The sequence below is a fragment of the Nannospalax galili genome, unplaced genomic scaffold (genome assembly GCF_000622305.1).
Source record: "Nannospalax galili isolate Female #2095 unplaced genomic scaffold, S.galili_v1.0 scaffold1685, whole genome shotgun sequence".
NCBI lineage: Eukaryota > Metazoa > Chordata > Mammalia > Rodentia > Spalacidae > Nannospalax > Nannospalax galili.
Genome location: NW_008352830.1, coordinates 160,344 through 175,267, shown reverse-complemented (window position 1 = coordinate 175,267; position 14,924 = coordinate 160,344). Strand labels below are relative to the sequence as shown.

The 14,924-nt window shown below is 47.8% G+C and overlaps 1 protein-coding gene across 13 annotated transcripts in view; it reads left to right on the top strand.

Annotated features, from left to right (window-relative positions):
• Positions 1-1,114: 1,114 nt before the first annotated feature.
• Positions 1,115-14,924, top strand: part of Ilf3 (interleukin enhancer binding factor 3) — a 37,339-nt gene continuing 23,529 nt past the window's right edge. For 8 of the 13 annotated variants that reach the window (XM_008850019.3, XM_017802441.2, XM_008850018.3 and 5 more), the window contains exon 1: positions 1,116-1,323. The gene's annotated coding sequence lies outside the window, so the exon portion shown is untranslated. Of the gene's footprint in view, positions 1,324-8,619; positions 8,680-14,924 lie in introns of those variants that run through there. The other 5 variants (XM_029554530.1, XM_029554529.1, XM_017802440.2 and 2 more) reach the window with 2 other exon arrangements.

Here is a 14,924-nt window from a genome sequence, read left to right as displayed (position 1 = left end):
GGGTTGTAGTGGCCCAGCACTAGGGAGGCAGAGGCAGGCGGATCTCACTGAGTTTTAAGGCCAGCTTGGTCTACTTAGTGAGTTCCATGGCAGCGGGGGCTACAGGGAGACCCTGTCTCGAAAAGACAAAACAAAAAATACTTAAAACGGCCTGGTGTCATGGTGGTTCTGTGTATTAAATCGCAGCTACAAGGCAAGTGGAAGCAGAATTGTCAAGTTCTACATCAGCCTGGACAACCTACCAAAACTGCTTGCCAAAAATACAAAAACAACGGCGAGATAACTCCGCAACCCGAAGTGCCGGACTGAAGAACGCCGCCTCCGGCATGGAATACAGTCGGGTGGGTTTTCGGTCCGGCCCTTCTCACGTACTTCCGGCTTCGAGGCCGAGCGCAGGTCCACCAAGGACCCCGTAAGGTGAAGGGCCCCACAGAGGTTGCAACGCGCTCAGAAGCACGCCGAAGCGTTCAGAAGCTCACCCGCGTGCCAGAGTCTCAGAGCCGTTTCTGACAGCCTACTCCAGACCACGGCGTCAACATGGCGTGCACATTCGCTTTAACTCCTCCAGCCTATCAAAGTACCCGCCCCTCGGCAAGGCGTCGCGTGGTAATAGTCGCTCGGGAAAAGCCGCCATTACAAAAACCTATAGAAAAAAATCGGGTCTCGTCAGCTGGTAGAGGATCACGGACAGAGAAAAAACGAAAGGTGAAGGAACTAAAGCCCCTAGCAGGTGAAAGAGAAAGGGCGTTCGTCACTGTCACGTGGCCTAGCAACCTCGAAGGAGGTGGGCGTTAGGTGACCAACGGCAGTCCGCGCTTCTCAGTCACGTGATCCAGCTCGCGCTCAGATCCCCACGTGAATTTCACTCCTCCAACCCACTAGGCGTAGGGCAGCGTCGCATCATTACCCCGTGAACTTATCCCCAGCGCCTACCTAACACCCACCCCGCTCCCTTCTTCCTCCCACCCCCTGGGGGCTGGACAGAACTGGCAACGTCACTATGTTTAGCCACGCCCTCCCCAACGCCTCTCGCCCCTCCCATTCCCTGAGGGCAGGGCGGCCGTGCAGCAGCACGTGACTCTGAGGGGCGGGGCTCGGCGTCACGTGTCCCCACGGCTTCCCTGGCGCGCACCCGCCAGCCCGCTCGCCCCCGGCCCCGGCTCCTCCTCCTCTTCTCGCCATTGCAGTTGGTACTGGAGCAGCCCCGGCGTGTACCGAGTGGCTTTTTTTTTAATTTTTGAGAGGGAGGTTAAATACCCCGGTGGGCTGGTGGCCGGAGGGCGGCGGCGGCGGCGGCAGCTGAGAAAGGGGGACGCCGACAAGGTAAGCCGCAATGTGGCGTATCCCGCCTGCGCCCCTCCCCCCGTCCCTGCCCCTCAGTTGTCAGCGTGGGCCGGCCTGAGGGGACACGGGTGGCACGACTACTGCCACCCTGCCAACCCTCCCCTCCGCTCGGTTCTCCCCCGCCCCGCACCCTCAGCGTCTCGCTCCTTCTCCTCCGACCTCGCTCCCGCGCCTGGCCGTTACTCTCCCCCATTGTGCACTGGAAACAAAATGGCGACGGCTGGGCCCCGGTGCGCGCGCATCCATTCCCCCCGTGCGCGGCCCCCTCGGACCAGGCCGCTGCGTCGGGGGTGGGGGTGGGGGGGATGTTGCACGCGTACTGTGTGTTCCCCTCCACCACCACCCCTTGGCCGCTGCCTCGCTCTCCCCTGCAGGCTTTGCTTTTGTCTGTTGCTACATCCTGGCGCACGCGCGCACGTGCCTGAAGCACACACCCCCCTCGCATCCAGAGCATCCCAGCTGGGACAGCTGGGGCGATCCCCCTCCGTCATCCCGTTTTTTCCTTTGTCCTGCTCCCTTACTGCATCCCAGATTTTTCCCCGGTTTCCAAGGCGGGAAACATACTCTCTTTTGTCTTCAACGGTGTTAGCCTATTCGAATCCCTTCCCCAGGTGGTCCCGCATTTTGTTCATCCCTGGGTTCTCACGGCCTAGCTCTGCAGGTATCCCTCAGATCAAGACCCAAACTTAAGAATGAGCCTTTGAGCTTCCTGTTTTTTAGACCTGGTGGTTTTCATTGATACTGCATGTTTTCCAGAGTGCTTAGACTCTGCGTCCAGCCCTCCTCAACAGTGATGTGTGTGATATTCTGGGGGCTCTGTATTCTACAGGATTGACATACTTAAAGTCTTTTGAACAAGTGTTTTTATTTCTTCAGGCAGTTGATGAGGATTTTCCTCGGGTTAATTCACAACTTGCAGGAGTTACTCGCAGTGTGTTATGATTTGTGTGTCCTGTGTCATCTCCCCCCCGACCCTCAAAGTAATCCGTCTCTTCCTAGTATTTGCAAAATTGCTGGTAAGTTGCTGCTTAGGCACGTGGCAGATGAGCAAAGCAGCTTCATTTTCAGGTTCTGTGCTAAGCCTACCTCTTGGCATTCAGGTATTTTCAATGTCTCTGGTTCTTCATTGATGCTAATTAAAATGTTTAGTATGATGACATTGGGTCCACAGGAAAACAAGAGATGCCATCCAAAGTGAGTGTTGAAGTTTAGAATTTTTCCAGTGTCTTTCACCCAAGTCTGGGAACCCCTCTGGATTGCTCAGAGGATGGAGTTTGGCCTCCCAGCCTATGAATGGAGTGTGGGAACTAGAGCCTCATGCACAACTGGAGAGGAGCAAGGTTCCAGCATACTGTCCAGGAGAGCTGAGGTCTTGGCTCCTGACAGGAAGCTTACAATGTACATGACTTCTGGTGACTGAGGTTTGTGAGTGGAATCTGCAGGCCCTGGGTGCTGGCTCGCGGAGACTGCAGTGGAGATTACAGACTGGTGATCAGTGAGTGCTAAGCTTGGCCTTGGCAGCACGGGGCTCTGATTTATCATTCTATCTGCTGGAAATTTGGACCAGCCTGGGAATCACTCTTCTACAGCTAAGATAGCTCCTGATGGTTTGCAGTTTTCATTGTTTCTTTGGAACTTGGTGGGTACCTGTAGGCAAAAATTCCTTTGGTTCCTTTTAGTGATGTTTTGTAGGCTAATGTTCCTTTGTGGAGTCTGTGGTGTTCCTTATTTTTATCAAGTTCTTCCTGTTGTCCTCTAGCCAGATATCTCTGCTTTTCCGTGCTTTTTTTTTTTTTTTTTTTTTAAAGAGGGTCTTGCTGCATAGGCCAAGTTGGCCTTGCACTTGCTGTTCTACCTGAGCATGGGGGTAGCTGGGTTACTTCTCTGTGTGTGCACCAGCACTGCCAGCACTCTTCCCAACTTTCTGCTTTGGAGAAGGCGTCCAGGTATTATCAGAAGCTTGTGCCGGAGAAGGGGCAATCTGGAAGTTGACCCTTTTTGCCTGTGGGTTAGCAGCATCTTGTCTGTTTCTGCACTGGAGCAAGATGGGGGAGATGTTCTCTCTGGGATCCGGCAGCTCCCTTGGCTCTCTCCTTCTACCTAGGCAGGATCTCATACTTTATTTAGCCCAGGCTAGCCTTAGACAGCCTCTGCCTGCCGAGTGCTGGGATTACAAGCTTCAGTCATCACGCCTGGTCTTGCCTTTTTGTTTTGTTTAATTTTTTTGAAATAGGGTCTCCCCATAGCCCCAGGTGGCCTGGCACTCAATAAATCTCACAGAGATCTGCTTGCCTCCTCAGTGCTGGGATTAAAGGTGTGCACCCCACACCAGCCCTTGCCTTCTTTTTTTGATTCTAATTCCTTTTCCTGGCCCAGGGTTTCCCTCAACCATCCTGCTGCTTTTACTGTTAAGAGATACATTTACTTCCCTCAGAGTCAGTCTGTGCAGCATTTTGTCAGTGCTTTTTGTGCCATTCAGAAAGGATGTGTGGCTCCTGAACTTACAGCTTCTTTTTTTCTCTCTGAAGCAGGGTCACATGTTTTAGCCTCAGAACCTTGATTCTTTTGACCTAGGTTTCCCAGTGCTGGGGGTGCCATCCTCAGGTTGGGACCTTGCTTTGATGGGGTCTTTAGGGGATTAGGACTCTGTTTTGAGGTGCTATGTGTTGCGTGCTCCCCTTACCCCCTTTACCCCATCATTACAAAGCCAGGGACTTTGGGATTTGGTTACTGTTTCCAGTGGTTTAGAGTAAGAGCAGAGAGAAGTTTGGCTGGAATATGCATGTGAGTGAAGAGGGTGGGGGCCTGAAGCAAGTAGGTACATTCTCTGGGGTGAGTCACCACCGACACCAGGGAAGATAGGGGCATCAGGTGTACCTTTTCTCAAGACAGGTTTCAGTAGCCCAGAGTTGTCTCTGCCTACTGTGTACCTTAGGATGCCCTTGAACTCCTGATCCTCCCTGCCTCTGCATCTTTTTTTTTTCTTTTTTTTTCTGGTCTTTTTGAGACAGGGTCTCCCTGTAGCCCCAGCTGACCTGGAACTCACTATGTAGACCAGGTTAGCCTTGAACTCACAGAGATCTGCCTGCCTCTGCCTCCCAAGTGCTGAGACTAAAGGCGTATGCCACCATGCCTGGCTTCTGCATCATAAGAGGTGCTTTTCCTTTACTCCCCCATTTATATTTATTTTTATGTGTATATGAGTGTTTTTGCCTGCATAACACCATGTGTTTGGAATGCCCACAGAGGTCAGAAGAGGGCATTTGGATTCCCTGGAACTGGAGTTACAGGCGGTAGTCATCTGCTGTGTGGGTTCTGAGAACTGAACCTAGGTCCTCTTCAAGAGCAGCCAGGGCTCTTAACCACTGAACCAGCTCTCTGGCCTCCTATTTGTGTGTCTTATGTGAGGATGTGAATGTGTGTGAGGGTGGTGTGTATGGAGGCCAGAAGACAGTGTCCAGCATGTAGTCCACCTTGCTCTTTTTCCTCACCAGCCTGGAACTCACCCGGTTAGGCCAGGCTGACTGGCCATTCAGCCCCAAAGATCTGTCTGCCTATGTCCGCTTCTTCACTGTTAAGATTACAAAGCACATGCCATCAGCTCAGATTTTTTCATATGGTCCTGGGGCCAACTTAGGTCCTCATATTTGCATGGCAAGCACTGTACTGAGGCACCTCTGTCCTCTTCCTCCTTTACTATTTTTCTTTTAGTTTATGTGTATGAGTGTTTTGCCTGTATGTATGTAATTGCCCCTGTGTTGTACAAAGCCCACGGAGGCCAGAATAGGGAGTTGTCCCCTGGGTCTGGAGTTAGAGGCAGTTGTGAACCACCCAGTATGAATTCCTGGGAACTGAATCTGGGTCCTTTGCAAGAGCAGTCAATACTTTGAATTGTAAGCCATCTCTCTAGTCCTGTCATCTTTTTTATTTGATTGATTGATTGATTGATTGTCTTTTTTGAGACAGGGTCTCCCTATAGCTCCAGCTGTCCTGGAACTCACTAGATAGACCATGCCCGCCATCCTTAAAAAAATTTTTTTTAAGTTATTTTTATTAATTTTTTTAACTTTTTTTTTTGTCTTTTTGAGACAGGGTCTCCCTATAGCTCCAGCTGTCCTGGAACTCACTAGATAGACCATGCCCGCCATCCTTAAAAAAATTTTTTTTAAGTTATTTTTATTAATTTTTTTAACTTTTTTTTTTGTCTTTTTGAGACAGGGTTTCCCTGTAGCCCCAGCTGTCCTGGAACTCACTATGTAGACCAGGCTGGCCTTGAACTCACAGAAATCCGCCTGCCTCTGCCTCCCGAGTGCTGGGATTAAAGGTGTGCGCCACCATGCTCGGCCCACTTATTTTTATTTTAATGTGTGTGGTATTGCCTACGTGGATGAAGATGCACTGTTGTCGCACATTGCCTCAGGAGGTCAGAAGAGGCCATCGAGTTACCATGGAACTGGAGTTATGGATGTTGTTAGCTACCATGTGGGTGCTAGGAACTGAACTCGGGTCCTCTGTAAGAGCAGTCAGTTCTTTTAACTGCTGAACGATCTCTGCAACCCAGGCTGGCATCTGACTCAGTAGTCCTGTTGCTTCAGCCTCCTGCTGGATTATAGGCTTGTACCACTCTACCCAGCTTCTGAGGGCTTTTTTCTTGGCTGTGTATGGCATGAAGGATCATTCAGTTACAAACTTGAAAGTGTGTACTCTGTCCTTAGGATATAGATTTTTGTTTGTTTTTTATTTTTTGGTCTTTTTGAGACAGGGTCTCCATGTAGCCCTAGCTGGCCTGGAACTCACTATGTGGAATAGGCTGGCCTTGAACTCACAGAGATCTGCCTGCCTCTGCCTCTGGAGTGCTGGGATTAATCTTGCCTGGCTTGGTTAGTCTGAAGTGGTTGTGCTGGCATATTTGGATGAGCATGGTAGGTCCTTGGACAAACTAGCAGTAAGTAGTCTTCTTTTCTGTGAGGACTATGCTGGAGCTCAGGGCTCTGGTGGAGTGGATTCATCAGTCCTTCCACCCCTTGATTTGCTGCTGCTTGCCTTTGAACTGTGTCTGTGTGCTTTTAAATTTTTTGGTTCTTTAGACAGCCTCATGCAACCCAGGCTAGCCTCCAAGTTGCTATGTGGTTGGGCCTGGCTCTGAACTCCTGATCCTCAGGCATCCATCTCTAAAGTGCTGGGATTTCAAGCCTGAACCATGCCTAACCTATCTGTAGTGTTAAAGAATAAAGTGCAAGATAGATTTGCTTCTTAGTGCCACTGTTGAGGGCTTTTGCAGTTTAATTTTTGCTCTTGTATAATTCATGTTTTAAACAGTCAGACAGGCCTGTAGTTGTAGTCCCAGTTACTTGGAGTTGGAAGCTGTTTTGGTTTTCGGGTGGGGGGGTTGTTTTGTTTTGTTTTTTTGAGATCTCCCTGTAGCCCCACCTGGCCTGGAATTCACTATCTAGACCAGGCTAGCCTTGAACACAGAGATCCACCTGCCTATGCCTCCTTAGTGCTGGGATTGAAAGCATGTACCACCAAGCCCAGCTTGGAAGCTGTTTTGAAACAGCAGTAACAGAAGGTGTAGGTGTCAACAGCACAGAACTAAGCAGTTGAGACTCCTGGCTCATAGGGACTCTGACACTGCTGCCAGGAAGTCAGGGGCATTGCAGGAAGGGCTAATTTTGGCAGTGGTGTGGAGGTACTTCAGGCTACTGACCATAGCTGCACAGTGAAGGTATATTGACTGGAGGCAGGCAGCAGGGTTCAGTTATGTGTGCTGTGGTGCTTGTCCGCAATTTATTCATTGGATTTTCTTGTGGGATTGAAGAGCAAACTGAGGTCCTCACTCCTGCAAGTCAGAGTGCTCTAAGCACTGACTTCTTGTTTTTCGTATGATATGAAGTCTCATCATAGCCCAGGCTGGCCTTGAGCCAACTGATCCTCCTACCCCAGTAGAAGGGAGGCGGAGCTCCCTGAGCTACCAAGAGAGGCGCTGTCTCACAAACAAACAAACAAACAAAAAATGGGGGCTGGAAAGATGGCTCAATGTTTCAGAGTACTTGCTCTTCCAGAAGACCCCCTGGGTTCAGTTCTCAGCACCCACATCAGTCAGCTCACAACTGCCTGTAATCAACTCCATGCCTTCTTCTGGCCTCTAAGGAAACCTGGTGCACTTGTGGCACACACAGATATGTATACGAACACATAAATAAAAGTAAGTCTTTCCGGGGCTGGAGAGATGGCTCAGCGGTTAAGAACACTGACTGTTCTTGCAGAAGACCCGGGTTCGAATCCCAGCACCCACATGGCAGCTAACAACTGTCTGTAACTCCGGTCCTGGGGATCTGACAGCCTCTTCTGTCCTTCACAGGCATTGCATGACACGGGTGCACTTACCTACATGCAGGCAATACACACGTACACATAAAATAAATAAATAAATAAATAATCAAATCTTTCCAAACAGTGGGCCAGTAAGATGGCTCAGCAGGTAAAGGCTTGCTGAACAAGCCTGACAACCTAAAAATACATAATAAAAAACAAAAAGTGGCATAAATGTTCTTAATGTTGTTGGAGCTTAGATCTGTAATTAACCTGTGAGTCCCTCACTAAGCTGCGGCATCTATGCCCTGAAATGCTGCTTAGCTACAGCAAAGGAGAGTGCTTTTAGAACTTTGTAATTGTTTGGGTTTTGTAATAGGTGTCACTATGCTGAAGTGGTTGGCCTGGATTTGTTGTCTTTGCTCCTCCTGCCTCCCCCTCCCCAAGCAGCACATGCCCAGCTGACTGAGGCATGAGGCAGGCACCTCTGCCACAGAAACAAGTGTGAAAGGGTGCACATTCCACATTAATCCCATTTCTTTTGTGAGAGTATATGTACCTCATGCCTAAAGAGGCCAGTGGAGGACTTGGAATTTGGTTTATTCCTTTGAGATAGAGTCTCTTTGGACCCAGGACTGGTTATTCCCGCTTGACTGACTGGCCAGCAGGGGATTTGAACTCTGAACATCATGCTTGCACAGCAAGTGCTTTTACTCACTGAGCTATCATCCAGCTCTATAATCTTGTTCTGTGATGTTTGTTTTCTTTCTGTGGTGGTTGGATTTGAACCTCAGCATCTCATGCACTCTACCAGTGAGCTGTGTACCCTTGCCCTCTCTCTGACAGTCTTTTATTTTTCAGTTTAAATTTTAATTTTAATATATGTGTATATGTATGTGTCTGTTTGTGTGTGCAGGTACCCATGGAAGACAGGTTTGGATCTTCCAGGAGCTGGAGTTACAGGCGTGTCTGAGCTGCCTCATGTGGTTGCTGGGTATTGAACTCAGGTCCTCTGGAAGAGCAGTATGTACTCTTAACCACTGAGCCTCTCTCCAGCTGACTGGATGAGTGGTTGGGATGGAGGGCTGCATGGAAAGGAACTTTTTTTTTTTTTGGTCTTTTTGAGACAGGGTCTCCCTGTAGCCCCAGCTGTCCTGGAACTCACTATGTAGACCAGGCTGGCCTTGAACTCACAGAGATCCGCCTGCCTCTGCTTCCCGAGTGTTGGGATTAAAGGTGTGTGCCACTATGCTGGGCCAGAAAGGAACTTCTGTACCCGACACTGTTGAGTCAGAATCTAGGTCAGGATAATGTGCTGTAGGAAAAGAGTACTTTCCGGCCAGCTTCTTAGAACTGTATGTGATGCTGCATTTGTTTCAGAATAAAGGTTTGTCTTACTGGACAGGCACCTGTAAACCCAACAACTTTGGGAGGCCAAAGCCTGGAGGATTGCTTGAAGCCAGTTGTTGGGACCAGCCTTCCCGCCCGCCCCCCCCATGCCATGTGAATGTGATGTATGTGTGCATGTGTGTGTATGCGTGTTTGAGCTTGTGTTCAGGTGCCAGTGCACATGTGTACCTACTGCATGTGAAGGCCCAGAAATGACATCAGGTGTCTTCCTCTGCACTGGCACAGTGTTGAGGCACAGCGCCTGTCAAGTGCTGAGATAGCAGGTGGTTGTCACTCCTGCTCAGCTGTTAGTTGGGATCTGGGAGTCTGAACTCCTGTCCTCTGAGTCCTCTCTCCAGCACAGGACTTGGTCTCCTTAGCAATACTAACTGAAAGAACTGGGAGAGCACTTGACTAGTAAAGCACTTAACTCATATGCAATAGTGCCAGCCTCACATCTCCAGAAAGAAAAAAGTGCCTTTTGCTGGAAGAGGAGTTCACAGTCCTGTTACACCTGGGCTTTGAGAGGTGGTCCTGTTTTCCCCCCTTGACTAGAAAGCACATTGTTCAGAAGAAAACGATAAACTGTACACTCAGTTAAAAGAGCGGCTGCCTGTTGTCTGAAGCTTCAGTGTAGATATACCTGGCCTCCCACAGTGTTACTTCACCTGAGCACCCAGGGGGAAGGTTGCCCAAGCTGGCTTCCCTCACTTCTTGGCTGCAAGCTTGCCAAAAGAGGTGTGCTAATTCCCACTTGGAGTTGTGTTAAACATCTCCCATGATACCTTGTCCTTTCCCAGGCAGGAACAGTTAAACATTTTACTAGGATGTGGCATTCTCCCATATTGTGCCCTGTATCATTATTTCTTTTACAATGCTTGAAATCAAACCTACCTTGAACATACCAAACTCTTTATTTTCTTGCCCCTCCTGTGGTCACCCATCACTCTTGCTGTCTGCAACTCTGGTCCAGGTGGTGTTTCTGGTGCTTTTGGTGGTACTGGAGAATTGAATGGTGGATTATTGGATGCTAGGTAAAGCTGTCTACCACTGAAATACATCCCCCACTCCCTTTTGTTTGCTTAGGGTTTTGTTGTTGTTTTGGGGACAAAAATCTCACTTAACCCAGGCTGGCCTTAAACTCACAGGGATCCCTCTACCTCTGCCTCCTGAGTACTAGGACAAAGATGTGTGCCATAATGCTTTTTATTTTTACGTGTATGAGTGTATTGGCTGAATGTGGGTAGGTATACCTGTGTCATATAATGCCCGAGGAGGCCAGAAGAAGGTGTAGGATCCCCTGGAACTGGAGTTAATAGACAGTTGCTAGACATCTTTTAGTGCTGGGAATCGAACCTGGGTCCTATGCAAGAGCAGCCAGTGCTCCCAACCTCTGAGCCATCTCTCCAGCCCCAAAAGGTTTTTTTTTTTAATTGTCTGTGGCAGCTGTATCTTTTTTTTGGGAGGGGTGGGTCTTTTTGAGCTGGTTTCCATGACAGAGATCTGCCTGCCTCTGGCTCCCAAGTGCTGGGATTAAAGCCATGCACCACCACACCCAGCTGGTAGCTGTATCTTTGAAGGTAGTTTTTTGTCTTGTTCAAAATTGGAATCAGAAACTGAATGATGATAATTTTGCAAGTGGTTATTACTGGGTTCATTATTTATGTTTAGTGAGGAAAGTAATCTTTATGTGACATTCGTTATTTGTGCAGCAAAGAAAATTCCCCATGTTCTGGTAATCTCTGTTTCCTAATATAAAGCCATGTTTGGGGAGGGTCCATTCCCAATTCCTGAATTAAAGTGAGTTAAACCCCTTCTTTAAGGCACTAATATCAGTTATTTGCAAACAATATTGGCATAATTTAAAAATATGTACACTATGCTGAATGTGGTGATGCACGCCTTTAATCCCAGCACAGGAAGCAGAGAGGCTGGTGGGTCTCCATGAGTTTGGGGCCAGCTGGGGCTACAGGGAGACCTGCCTCAAAAAACGAAAAAAAAAAAATGCCCACTAAGCTTTGTCCCTTAAGAAAAATTATCCGCCTATAAAAGCTTGCCTTGATAAATACATTAATTTATATTGTGTATATGAATGCTTTGCCTACATGTAAGTGCACCTGTGCATGCAATGCCCACAGAGGCCAGAAGAGGGCGTTGGATCCCCTGGAACTGGAGTTACGAGAGTTGTTAGCCACCATGTGGGTTCTGGGAACTGAATCCAAATGCTCTTGACTGTAGAGCCAGCTCTCTGGCCTCCAGAAAGAAATTTTTTTAAAAAGATTATTTATTATTTTCTATGTGTATTTTACCTACGTGATAATTGTACACTGCTTGTATGCCTGGTGACCATGGAAGCAAGAAGAGGGTTCTGGGTTCCCTGAACTGCAGGTATAGAAGTTGTAAGTTGCCATGTGGGTACTAGGAAGTGAACCCCCAGCTAGTGCTCTTAAACCCTGTGCCATCTCATCTCTCCAGTCTCTATCTCTAGAAAGGATGTTTTAGTAACAAAAATACAGGATAAAGGGGCAATTTTTTTTTTTGATCTTTTTGAGACAGGGTCTCCCTGTAGCCCCAGCTGTCCTGGAACTCACTATGTAGACCAGGCTGGCCTAGAACTCACAGAGATCCGCCTGCGTCTGCCTCCCAAGGAGGCAGGCCCGGCTAAAGGGGCAATTCTTTACATTGAAAGTAATTTAGATTTTTATTGCTAACTTTAATTCCTGTAGGAACATTTTCACAGGTGAAACCAGGATCCTTTGATACAGGATTTTAATTTGTAGTAGAGATTTAAATTTCTTATAGTGGCACAGCTAGTCAGATTTTCGACTGGCAGCTGCTCCATCTTTAAGATCATTTCAGTGTGAAGATTGCTGTTAATCTTGCAGCCCAGAACTGCTTGGCTCAGAAACCTGCCTTGACCCTTGTCTTTTTTTGTTGTTTGTTTGTTGTTGTTGTTGTTGAGACAGAGTCTCATCATGTAGCCCTGGCTGGCCTGGAACATGCTATGTAGACCCCGATGGCCTCAAACTCAAAGAGATTTGCCTACTCTGCCTAAGTGCTGGGTTTAATTAAAGGTGTGCTGCTACAACAGAGGGCCCCTTGTCAGTTTTAAAGCCACATAAAACCACATTTTCATGCCCCTCACTTGAGTACCTTCTGCACAGTGCCTGGGGGGCTTGATTTTGCAAAGCACAGATTTGTTTACTCCAGCCTCCTGTCCATCCACCCAGCTTTAGAGTCCTGCTGGCTAGCACAGTCTTGGAACCTCGTCTTGTATTGTAATTAGGGAGAAGTGGGAGAGATGGCCAAGAACACTAGGGTTTAAGACTTTGTGGTTTAAACCTCCAACCCTTCAGGTTGTGTGTGGGTGGGCTGGTTTCTGGAACAAAGAGAGGAAATTTGATCCCTCTATTGCCCACATCTCAGGAAGTCCAATTGGTGTTGCAAAGCTTCTCTGAGGAGAGGTTAGTGTGCCCTGGTCCCATTTGAGTTCCACCTCTAAACATAAGGGTGTAGGATGAGGTAGCCAGGGCAGGGGGAACTTCTTTTGTATGGGGGTGCTATGGGCCTCTTGACAGCTTCCCCTTTTTTTGAGACGGGGTCTCCCTGTAGACCAGGCTGACCTTGATCTCACAAAGATCTGTCTGCTTCTGCCTCCTGAGTGCTGGGATTAAGGGTGTGGGCCACCCTGCCTGGCTTATTCCTCTTTTTTTTTTTTAAGAAAAGAACTTTTTTTTGAGTGTTTTGCCTGCATGTAATTGTACCTGTGTCATGCAGTGCCTGTGGAGACCAGAAGAGGGCATTGGATCCCCTGGAACTGGAGTTGGAGTTGTTAGTGGCCAGGTGTGTGCTGGGAACCCAACCCAGGTCCTCTGCAAGAGTAGCCTGTGTTCTTAACCGCTGAGCTTCTCTCCAGCCCTCAGTATTTTTATTAGAGCCCTGCATCAGCTGGTGGTCATCCTTTTCTATCTGAAAGCTTTCAGAGGCTTCTTGTTTTCCTTACCTCAGTATCTATGCCATGGATTTGCATTTGGCTGTGCTGATTTTTTTTGTATTTTTCTTAAATTTTTAATTATTATGTGTGTGTATTACTTGCATGTATGTAAGTGCACCCATGTCATGCAATGCCCATGGAGGTCAGAAGAGGCTGTCAGATCCCCTGGGACTGGAGTTAAAGACAATTGTTAGCTGCCATTGTGGGTGCTGGGATTTGAACCTGGGTCTTCTGCATGAACAACTAGTGTTCTTAACCATTGAGCCATCTCTCCAGCCCCCAGTTTTTTGTATTATGATGATTTTTTTTTTTTTTTTGTATTATGGTTTACAGACAAACAGAACAGGCCCTGGTTTACAGCCAGTCACTTCTTTCCCCAGTGAACACAGTTGAGATTACATACTGACATTTCAGTGTCGTGAGGCTTTGCACTTGTACATATTGTTTGTCCCCCAGTCACTTGAATTCTTCCACTTTTATTTTCTTTTATTTTGTGTGTGGTGTTGTGTGTGCTCACTGTATGTGCATATGGAGGTCAGACAGAGGTCAGTGCCAGGTGTCTTCCTTAGTTGCTTTTCCACCTTTTTCACCTTTATATTTTAAGTGCACCTTTGTTGTGCAGTGCCCAAGGAGTTCAGAAGAGGGCGTGGGATTCCCCTGGAAGGGGAGTTCCGAATGGTTGTTAGCAGCCTTGTGGGTACAGAGAATCGAACCCGGGTCCTCTGGAAGAGCAGCCAGTACTCTTATCCACTGAGCCATCTCTTCAGCCCCTGATATTTTTGTTGTTGTTGTTTTTGTTTTGTTTATAGTTTTATTTTTTGGTCCTTTTTGAGACAGGGTCTCCCTATAGCCCTAGTTAGCCTGGAACTCGCTATGATCAGGCTGGCCTCGTCGAACTCAGAGAGATCCACCTGCCTCTGCCTTCCAAGTGCTGGGATTAACCAGGCCTGGCTCTTCTTTTTTAAAAAGACTGGGTTTCAATATGTAGCCCTGACTGGCCTGCAACTCTGTGTAGACCAGGCTGGCCTGAATCTTACAGAAATTATGTGCCTCTGCCTCCTGTTCCATCTTAATTTTAATTTTTGAGACAGGGTCTCACTGAACCTGAAATTTGCTTTTTCAACTAGACTGGCTGGCCAATGAACACCAGGGATCCACCCGTCTCTGCCTCCCCAGTGCTGGGTTTATAGACATGCGCTGCTGCACCCAGCTTTTAAGTGGGTGCTGGGGATCTGAACTCTAGTCCTCATGCTTGGACAGCAGACATTTTACCTACTGAGTCATCTTCCATCCTTATCCATTATTTTGCATAGGTGCTGGGATCCAAACTCTGATCCTTACAGTTCCTTGGCAAGCTGTCTCATCACCTGAGCTATCTCTCCAGCCTTCCCATTCTTTGGTTTTTACAATGCATTTAAACTAAAAGCAGAAAGTTGCCATCTCACTGAGATTCGGTATTTATTGGCGGTTCTTTTAATTTTGGCTGTTTAAGATTTTTGTTTTGTTTTCTGAGACAGGATCTCATGTTGACTAGGATGACCTTGATCTCAATCCTCTTACCTAAGCCTTCCAAATGCTGAATTTATAGGCCTGGACCACTATGCACGACCTGAATTATTTTCTTATTAAATTGGTTCTGCGTTGCCCCACTGATACTTTGTAATATCTCCCAGTATGTAAAACTTCAGCTAAAACTCTACATTAAAATATTAAAACAGGTACCTAAAGGCCTCAGCCAGAACCAGGACCACCCACTTTACCAGTGGGATCCAAAAACCTCTGCTTACAACTTAAAACCATTAGTTCTGGAAACCTCTCTGATCCTGCTCTGCAGGCAAGGAACTCTCCTTCTCTCAGGTTTGAGCAAGAGACTTCAGAATTTTTT